This window comes from Vombatus ursinus, unplaced genomic scaffold (genome assembly GCF_900497805.2).
Source record: "Vombatus ursinus unplaced genomic scaffold, bare-nosed wombat genome assembly UNPS02007646.1, whole genome shotgun sequence".
Lineage (NCBI taxonomy): Eukaryota > Metazoa > Chordata > Mammalia > Diprotodontia > Vombatidae > Vombatus > Vombatus ursinus.
In genome coordinates, this window is record NW_020947424.1 from 4,085 (window position 1) to 13,999 (window position 9,915).

The 9,915-nt window shown below is 32.3% G+C and overlaps 1 pseudogene; it reads right to left on the reverse strand.

Moving 5' to 3' along the window:
* Nucleotides 1-306: 306 nt before the first annotated feature.
* On the reverse strand, nt 307-4,941 carry LOC114033963 (annotated as a pseudogene).
* Between the last annotated feature and the right edge of the window lie 4,974 nt (nt 4,942-9,915).

Sequence of the window (9,915 nt, forward strand, 5' to 3'; positions counted from 1 at the left end):
AGACATGGAAGCTGTTTTAACACTGGCCTTGTGATATCACGAAGTATGAAAAGTACCATGTCAAACATGTAAAATGTGTATAAAAATTCCATATTGGTCACTTCAGATGAAAACAGATAACTTCCCAAATTTTAACTAGCTCTTATCCCCTATTATTTAACATAAAAACCATGGGAAATATAGGAATTCAAATAGAAGTAACACAAACATGTCATAAATAATAAACAAAACCTATTTGTGGGACAGTATAAATGATAAATGGTCTACTGTGTAAATATTGGAATGAGGCAGACTAAAGTTGGAAGGCTAATAATTCTCCCCTCCTTTTCCTACCTTCAGTGTCCCATGTCCACAAAGTAAAGTTGTCTCTCAGTAATTGAATTGTTGATGTGCTGTTTTTGTATGATTCTTCACTCAATGTATCAAGTTCAGTAGTGGCTTCATCAAAAGCTGTCTTTTCAAGGGAGCAGGCTTTCTCTGGAGAGTTCAGGATCTCATAGTAGAACATATAAGAGAAGTCCAAGGCCAGATCCAGTCTTATAGGATGCATTGGTTGCACTGGTTGCTGATTTCAAATGCTTCTTGATATGCTTGTGATTGATCCACTGTTCCTTTCTTGTCATCACCACCTCAGACAAATAATGGTAGTAGTCTCCTTCCATTTTCAAATATAAAACTTTGCTTTCTGCTTGTAAAGCATTAAGAATCAAGAACTTTTCCAATACTGACAGTATATCATTGCAGATATCTCTTAGTTTGGTCTCATTTTTCTCTCTGTATCCTCAGGCCATCTGCTGTTTTTTCTCAGCACCTTCTGTTTTTTGCTCCATACTTGAAACAACCCTTCAAGATGACCTTTGGGCCCCTACAACTTTTTTGAAGCAACAGAGAGGATTGTTGTTCAGTGGTTGCTGGGTGGTGGCAGGGGCCAAAATTGCTTAATTTTTCATGAAATATACCCATATTTTTGTAAAACTATTTGCTCTGAACCTTTACCTAATATGACATCTAATTTGTCACCATTAGCTTTTCATTCTCTGTGCCAAAACCCCAGGCATTCCCTAATGTATATGGCAATTTTTTACAACTATTATGACAAGACATTCAGCTCTGTAATTTTAAAGTGGTCCTTTCACTTATACTCTTTTCTTGAAATAAATGTACCATTCTGAAATGGCTCTACCAAGAGCATGGTGAATAAAGTTGTGGCCTATTAGAAAAAAAAAAGATTATTGTTTGTTTTCAGTTTGAAAACAAGCCAAAAATATATTGACCACGGCACAATTTACTCTAGGTCCCAAGCTGTCTGCTCACTTTAGAAAAGACTATTTCACAGAGAAGCTGGGTTAACAAAATATTTTCCCAACTGTTGTTATTCAGTGGTCAGTGGGGAACAAATTCTTTCTGAGCAGTGTAAATCTCAGCATGCCATTGCCCACTTCTCACCTATGTCAGCCTTAAGTGCAGTCCTCAAAAAGAAGAATATGAATCCAAGTTTGCTGAATTTCTGCAATAGACAGTGGCAAATCAAAAGGAGAAAGCACTTATAGGAGTTTTGCCCATTAGTACAAATAGTAAATCTAATACACTATAGAGAAGAACTCCATCAAGGCAGTATTTTAGCCTCTAGGGTAAAAGCATCATTGCATTAAAAACAAAACCAAAAAAACTGTGGAGTACAGGAAACAAAGCTTTAAAAAATAGTGTCAGTGACATGTGAGGGGTTTCCACATTGAACTACCTGCAGAGAATGCTTTTCTTTCTTTTTCGAAAAAAAACATGCAGATGGTATGGTGAAATTTAAAAACAACAACAACAACAACAACAAAAATCCCTCCAAACAGTTAAAATATGCTTTTTAGGCTTTCAACACTCTTAAAAATGTTGACCTTTAGGATGCATAATTGTTCAATCATTCAGTCATATCTGACTCTACATCACCGCATGGAGAAAGTACATAGTATTACATTTTCCCTCATAAACTTTAGCTTGTACTTATTTTTTCATGTTTCATATATCTTTCTAAGGATGAGAAGTATTCATGACTATGTTAACTGTTAACAGGATTGGTATTTTATCTAAAAAATACAACTTGGTTTATACTTTCAGTTATCTGGAATGATATCCAGAAATGAAATTGCAGTTTGTTTCATGGTGCTATCACTCAGTAACTAATGAGAGAGAACTACTTAAAAAGAAAAATAGATGATCAGAAGACAACAAAGACAATGTCCATTATGGATCACCTTCATTGTAGCCTAATTATAAAGTCAAAGAGGAGATCAGATAATAGTAGAACTGATCAACAGGAATGTTTTCATTTATATCATGTCTTCTGAATTTCCACGTAGCAACTTCATTCTAATGTTCTAAATATTTAAATTTATATTATTTAAAGTGATGTTAGTAGGAAGTTATACCTTAATACAAATATGACATTTTTTCTCTAATCTTCATTTAGAATTCAAAAAGTAGCATTCCTTCTGCTTTTGAGACTCCTCTAACATTGAGAGTACAGAAAAGTCATCTACTTGACAGAAACTTGAGAAAATTCTTGGTAATGAAATGTCACATAAGTCTCCAGGAAAGGAATCACATTTTCCTTAATGAAGGCTATTGGAGGAAGTAGTAAAAAACCCCCAAAAATTATCTTTGATATGATAGGATTAATATATTTAATTCTTCCTTATAGAAGGAAAGGTTTCCACATCTTAAATCCTTTTTATCCCAATATGTATTTTGTTAATCCGCAATAATCAAAAATTTGCTACATAACATATGATCTACAAATTAATTGGCAAAGCCCAGAATCACAGTAGTAGGGAAGCATTTATGTGATATTTTTATGATATGATTAAAAAAAAGTCTATGCCATAGAAAAGCTAAAGAAAGAAAGAAGGTAGAGGCCTTGGCTCAGTCTATAATGACCTCCTTCTTGGGCCTTCTGTGGATATTTGGGAATTGGTCAGTGCTAAGTGTAAACTTTCAAAAAGCTCAACTGAGAGTGAGTCCAGCCTTTCTCCTCTTACTCATGAGTTAAATACTTTACAGGCCCCTTGCCTATGCTTTAGCATCTGATTTTTTCTCCTCTATTTAGCTATAATGATGCCATTTACTTGGGGCATTTATTCTGACCAATAACTAGTGACCCGTTCTTTGTTCCTTGATTTCCTCAACAAGGGATTTGGATCACTGTTAAGGGAGACTTACAACTCTTAGAGGTCATTCTGTAACAGTATTTCTGGATTCAATCTAATAGGCTCCCAGAAGAAGCTCATTATAGCACTGTTTCACCTATAATAAAGCCCCACAGCAGGAATCCTGAGAATAGAAAGTCTCTGAATCATTGATGTAATAAAGCCCAACATAGGATGTCTAGTTTATAATGTTATTAAGGTTATCATTGTATTGGCTTTGGTTAAAAATATTTTAAGACTTAAAGAACAAAGAGTAACTATTATGAAAGTTTTAAGTAAGGTTGTCATTAATATAATTGAGTATACAAAGCCAAATGGACCAATGAAATAGATTCTTTAAATGAGGATTTTAAAATTTGTATTTCATATATCATTCAGTCTGTATTGGTAAATACTAATATATAGTATTTTCTTTATTTTAACTGTGCATGTCTTTCTGTTTCAAGTGTTTTTCTTATAAACAATTTAATTTTGGATTCTGGTTTCTAATCTACTGTTCTATCTGCTTCATTCTCTTATCCCCTTCCCCTCCTATTTTCATGCTGGGTAAGAAAAATGTTTATAACAAACTGAGTTTGTATATCAATTCTTCCATTTTGAACTAATTCATATGAAAGTAAGGTTCAAGTGTTGCTGGCTCCCTCACTCCCATTTTCCTCTCTGCTGTTAAAGCTCTTTTTTGCATGCCTTTTTTACATGAGATAATTTCCCTCTATTTCTTGACTTTGAAATTTATGTTAAAAGTGACTTCTATTCTGGGAGCAGGGGAATGGGGGGAAAGGGATTGTACCAAGGTTCAGGCTTATTATTGTTGTTGTTTTCAGAGATAGTTCTGGGGAGATGGAATTTTTTGATGCTTGCAGGGTGGTGTGAATCAGGGATAAGTGTGGTCAATGCTCTCCTGGTCTGTGCTCTGGTCCTTACCCAGGAAGGGCCTTTGATCCCTTGTGGCCACAAATACTACTGCTCCTCAGGATCTTTTTTTCCCTTGTGATGAAAAATAATACTTTCTGCCTTGGGAATGTGATTTGGCAATGGGTATGGGGAATGAAATTGCCAAACAGTTCACTTTCCTGGGACTATTGCTAGCACGAAAGTCCCCTGTTATCTTTTTCTGATCATTTGCCAGATCCCCTTATTTTCTCTGAGCTTAGAGCTATTGAAGTTGCTGCTACAACTGTTGCCGCTTCCAAGACCCATGGTTGGTATTACGACCGTGTATTCTCTGGGCCAGCCCCCACTCCAGTGTCACAGATCTTTCTTCCTAACTGCTTAAGTTGTCTTGGGCTGGAAAAAATGCTTCATTCCAACTTTTTATTGGTGCAGTCACTTCAGAATTTTATTAGAGACATTATTTTAAAATTGTTTGCAGGGAAATGTCGGGGGAACTATATTGCTTCCTCTCCTCTTCCATCTTCAGTAACTAGTATTTCTAGAAGTAAAAATTAGGTATAGTTACCCTTTCACATTATAGGGTTTAAGGGCATGGCACCCTATGCTCTGGAAAATCCTCATAAAGTGTTTTAGCCCTGTCTTCATATCAGAGAAGAATTCTGATTATTTTTATTTTTCTTTTATGGGGTACTTACAGTTCCTTATTGTGAATTTAAGGTTAAGTATTTGGTCATATTTATTGTACTAAAAGATAAAATATGTTAATATTATTCAATACTATACATATATTTTATGTATTTCTCAGGTTCTAAATTTTTTTTTGTGTCACCTGCTGGCCATTGTGTGTCATCTGCGGTTGCTGTAAAACTCTGAAATATCCCTATTTAATTTCTTATGCCAATGCACAATATACTAAAATGGCGATGGGGAAAGTTGTGATGAGGAAATGATAACTGTAATTGTTTTCTGAGGATTTATGTGAATTTTAAACCCATATACAGGGCAGTCCAACATAAAGCTGACCTTATAATCATCATATTGCAAAAATGTACTTATCTCTCAGAGTTGTAAGTAAAGCCTTTTTAAGATATTGTATTTTAATCTTTATTTTTAGTAATTTAAAAAACAAAATTATCTTATTTCACTTTTGGGAAAGATATTTTGCATGATGACTTAATACAAGAAAATTTTAAAATTCATTTACTTATGTTTTGGAAGAACCAGGTCATTGTAAGCTGTGCTATATGCTCAGTAAAATTTATAGGAATTTTTATTTGCCAGAATTGTTAATGTGCTTATTACAAAATTAAATGTATTCCTGATTAAAAAAAATAAGAACAAGCTGATAAACCTTACAAGTAGCCTTTTAAGTGAAATGTTTTTTTTTTAAATTAAAGCTCACTAGATTTCAAATTATATTAACTTATTGGTGTCTTAGCAATATGTGTGTATGTGTCTGTAATTTTACTTGATAAATAATATGTAATGATAGCTTTCAAAATTCACATTCAACTCCTTTTGATTATAAAATTTTAAAGGTCAATACTAATTTGCTCAGTCCATCATTTATCATTAGTGATGTTTGTCAAAATGAAGTGCAGGAAATAAATACTTAAAATTTATTTTCAGGTTATTAGATAAAACATTAATTATTTTCAGCAATTAGGATACCCTAATTGGAGCAACTAATATTAATTCATCTAACAAAGTTCACTAGTGTTTGAGACACTCATCAAGGTAATTAGCAAATTCCCTTCATTCATTAACATTTCAAAACGCATTAAAATGCAAATAGTAAAAAAATGTGCATTAGAGGGTATTTATTGACATCCTTCATTGTAAGTAGTTTAATCTTCATTAATTAGAAAAATACAATAAATATTTATATATGGGGAAACAAGTAATTTTTGATGTGATTTTAAGAATAATGTAATTGATTATTCACAGTTATATTTTACATCCATATTACTATAAAATATAATGAGCATGTTGTAATTTATCTCCAAAAATAGTACATACCTATTGGAATCATGGATAGAAGTAAGGTTTTCATAGCTTCTTCTCCCAATCATACAAACACAGTAATTTTATTCTGGATAAATAGGATGAAATTCCTGCTTACCTCTTCAAGTGTACCAAAATAATAAGTCCTTATCACAGAAAATAAAAGAAATTTACACATATGTATGTTTAACAATCAACCAAAGGATCTTTATTCAACATCTTTGTGTAAGACACTGTGTGTTATGTGACAGAAGAACACATCAGACACATTACAACATGGAAGAGAAGACATTAAACATGCAAAAATTTTTAATAATATATTCCAGTAACAGTTGTCAAAAAACCTATGATTATCAGTTCTTATAATGAGGGAGGAAAATTCCATCATCCAATCAAAAAACATTTTAAAAGTTATATATAAATTCAGATAGTCAAGAATATATTTCTATTTCAGATGTATACATATTTAAATATCATACACTTTAAATATACTGAGTATTTTTTAAAAAGAAGTATTAATGCATTAGAAAAATATTTAGAAGCTCTTTCTCAGAAATAATATAGAGATGACATAATATTAACATTGATTCACTTAAATTTCATTTATTTACTTGGGCTATTTCCTTCACTGTTAAATGTTTTTAGAAAGCATTTACTTTTGGTTAAAAAAAAAGGTTATCTTTCTTTAAAACTATGTCCTTTCCAGAAGCCCATGGACTTTAGAAAGACAAAAGAATGGATTAATAGAGAAAACAAAAAAAAGAAGGAGATTATAGGAGCAAAGGGGAGAGAGGTTCCATTCTTTTTTCATTTCATGTAAATCTGCAAGTGAATTCTCTCTTCATTCTTTTTGTAAAACTAGGGAGAAGTAAGCTTTTTCTACACAGACTGCTCAGAGAAGTGTGCTTGATGTTTAGATCATAAACACCAGTCATTGCTTTATAAGCTTGAAAACTCAGTAGGAATTTCCCATTTACAAGCTAGTTTAGGGAAATAATTGTTTATTTTCCATTAAAATTCCAAAGATCATTATTTGCTTAGAAGATTTCACATGTATCTCTTATTAAATTGAGGGTTGTTCCTTTGGGAAGAAAGAGATGAGGCTTGACTTTGTGACAAACATTAAAAAGTTATAATCAGAAAGATACCAAGATGCCATTTATATAGCAAAGTCCAAGTTAATTTGAGATATGGGTGAGTTTGCAATAAAGTTCTCATCAACTTCTTATTTTCAACAAATGTTCTGCAGTTAATTTTTGCTGATTTTGTTTTTGTGGCTTTTTCACTGAGAAAATAGGGGAAATGGTCTAAAATGATAGCCACTAATTCATTTCTATTCATTCTCATCTATTCCCATTTTTTTCTTATGCATCATTTCCTGTGAACTAATTCCACAACCTGACTCAGCTGCCATCTGCGTTGATCAATTTAGCCAGGAATAAAGAAGTATATTCCTCCTAATCAAATGTCAGATATGCTAAATTCTCTGTTCATGTTTGTTGGCCTTGAAAGACATGGCTTCTTAACCAAAAATGTACAGAATAAAATTGATGGAGTCTTTAGCACAATAATGACTACTGCATAATGAAAATTGACTATGAAGGTCTAAACAAGTATGGATATGAAAGAGATATTGTGATTTATATTTTGTGTTTTAATGAGATTCATTCCATCCATTTTACTACTTACATAAAAGCCTATGTGGCTTTGATTAAAAATAGAGAGGGAGGAACAGTGGAAGCAATGTTACTTTTGTGAAACTAAAAAAAAAATAAAACAAAAATAAAAACAAAAACCTTAGTCATTTGAAAGTTTGCACAACCATCTCATAGTACCACAGAATGTCACCTGATATCATTATTATCTAATATTTACTTGCTGTAATAGTTGGCTAATTAACAAGAATGTACAAAACATAGATTTCTAGTCTGGAATGATAGACACTTGTCAAATGCACTATTTACAAATGCATACTTTCATTTCATCACCACAATATTCCTATTACAGAGTCATAAGAAGTATCTTTATCCACATTTTAAAGTATTCAGGAAATTAATGTGATATGTCCACAGTCATAAGGCTAAGACATGGGAGAGTCAGCATAAAGATCCAGATAATACTCTGCTCCCAGTTTAGCACTGCATTTCTACATTATGCAGTCATCTCTCCACTTGTGGTAATCAAATTGAATCTATGAGAAGCTCTCTGAGCTCATTTGGAGGAAAGGTATCATAAGATTTAAGAATAAATTGCTTAATATTATTAAGTACTGAATAGAATAACTATTTTTGCAGTGAATCTAGAGTAATCTCTGACTTACATTTTATGTATTTTATGCTTTTTGCAAAATTGTTTTTATGAGAACACCACAGTGACTTCCTGCTACAACTACTGTCTATGATATCTAATGTTACATGTGTAGGGAAAGGACTGCATGTCTTTGTCTTCCAAAAGTCTTATCTAAAATTTTTGTTTGTTACAATTTTCTTCTTTTTTTTCCTTTTGTTAAGCCTTAAAAGCAAAAAAAAATCAACCAGAAAGAAATTGAATTTGTAAAATCAGAAAATAAAATTGCAGAGAAGAAAGGGAACTCAGACATTATCTATTCAAACTCTTACCCATAGAATGAAATCTGCCTATAATTTTCAAATATAGGACTATTCAGCCTTTGCTTGAAGACTTCCAATGGCAGAGAACTCAGGACCCCCAGGGAGCCACATTCTAATTTTAATTGAATTCAATTCAGTTGAAGGCACCACCCATTTATTAAATATTCTAGGTGCAGGCTTTTCTCCTAATAATAAAGAAGGAAAAAAAAACAATAAATTATGCATAGCTTGTGCCATGAAGGATGGTACAGGAGTTAAGTGTTTGAGAAAAGCACAAATTACTGTGGAAATTATGAAGAACAAAGGTCATTTCCTGTAAGAGTTAAAATAAATCATATTAAAGAATCAACCTATTAATCTTTGAGCAAGCTGGCCATGAATATATGAAACTGTGAGGTTATTTCAAATAAATAATTAATTTTCATTCTGTTCTTGTCTTTTAGGGCCACTTGGTGGTGCAGTAGATAGAACACTAGGCCTGAAGTCAGGAAGACTCATTTGGCCTCGGACACTTATTTGCTATGTGACCCTGGGCAAGTCAATTAACCCTGTTTGTCTTAGGTCCTCATCTCTAAAACGAATTTGAGAAGGGAAATGGCAAACCAATCCAGTACCTTTACCAAGAAAACCTCAAATTTTGTCATGAAGAGTTGGACGTGACTGAAATGATTGAACAACAACTTATTAGATAATGAATGTAAATATGACAAATTGTTAAATACATAACTTGGAACTCATACTGGCTCTCCTTGTGAATGACAACAAAGATTTCATCTATCTTATGTTTTAAGATTCATAGACATTTCCATGTGTCCTTCAACTTTAGAAACAAATGAAAGCTAGGAGTTTGGCTTTGTAAATATATACATATATATATACATATATATACATATATACATATATATAATATATATACACAGTACATATATATACACACATACACACATATATACATACATGCACACATAATATATATACACACATATACACACATACATAGTTTACGTGTGTGTATATACATATATATATACACACATAGATACATATATAGATACATATATCCATTAACATTAGGATAATATAATTCCTGCCCAATAGATGAAAGAGAATACTATTTGCCTTATTTTACTCTTTTTAAAAAAGTATCCCACGAGAGCATCAGAAAGCTGTTTAGATTTTATTTACTGACTTGAGAAAGATTTTGTGTGTGG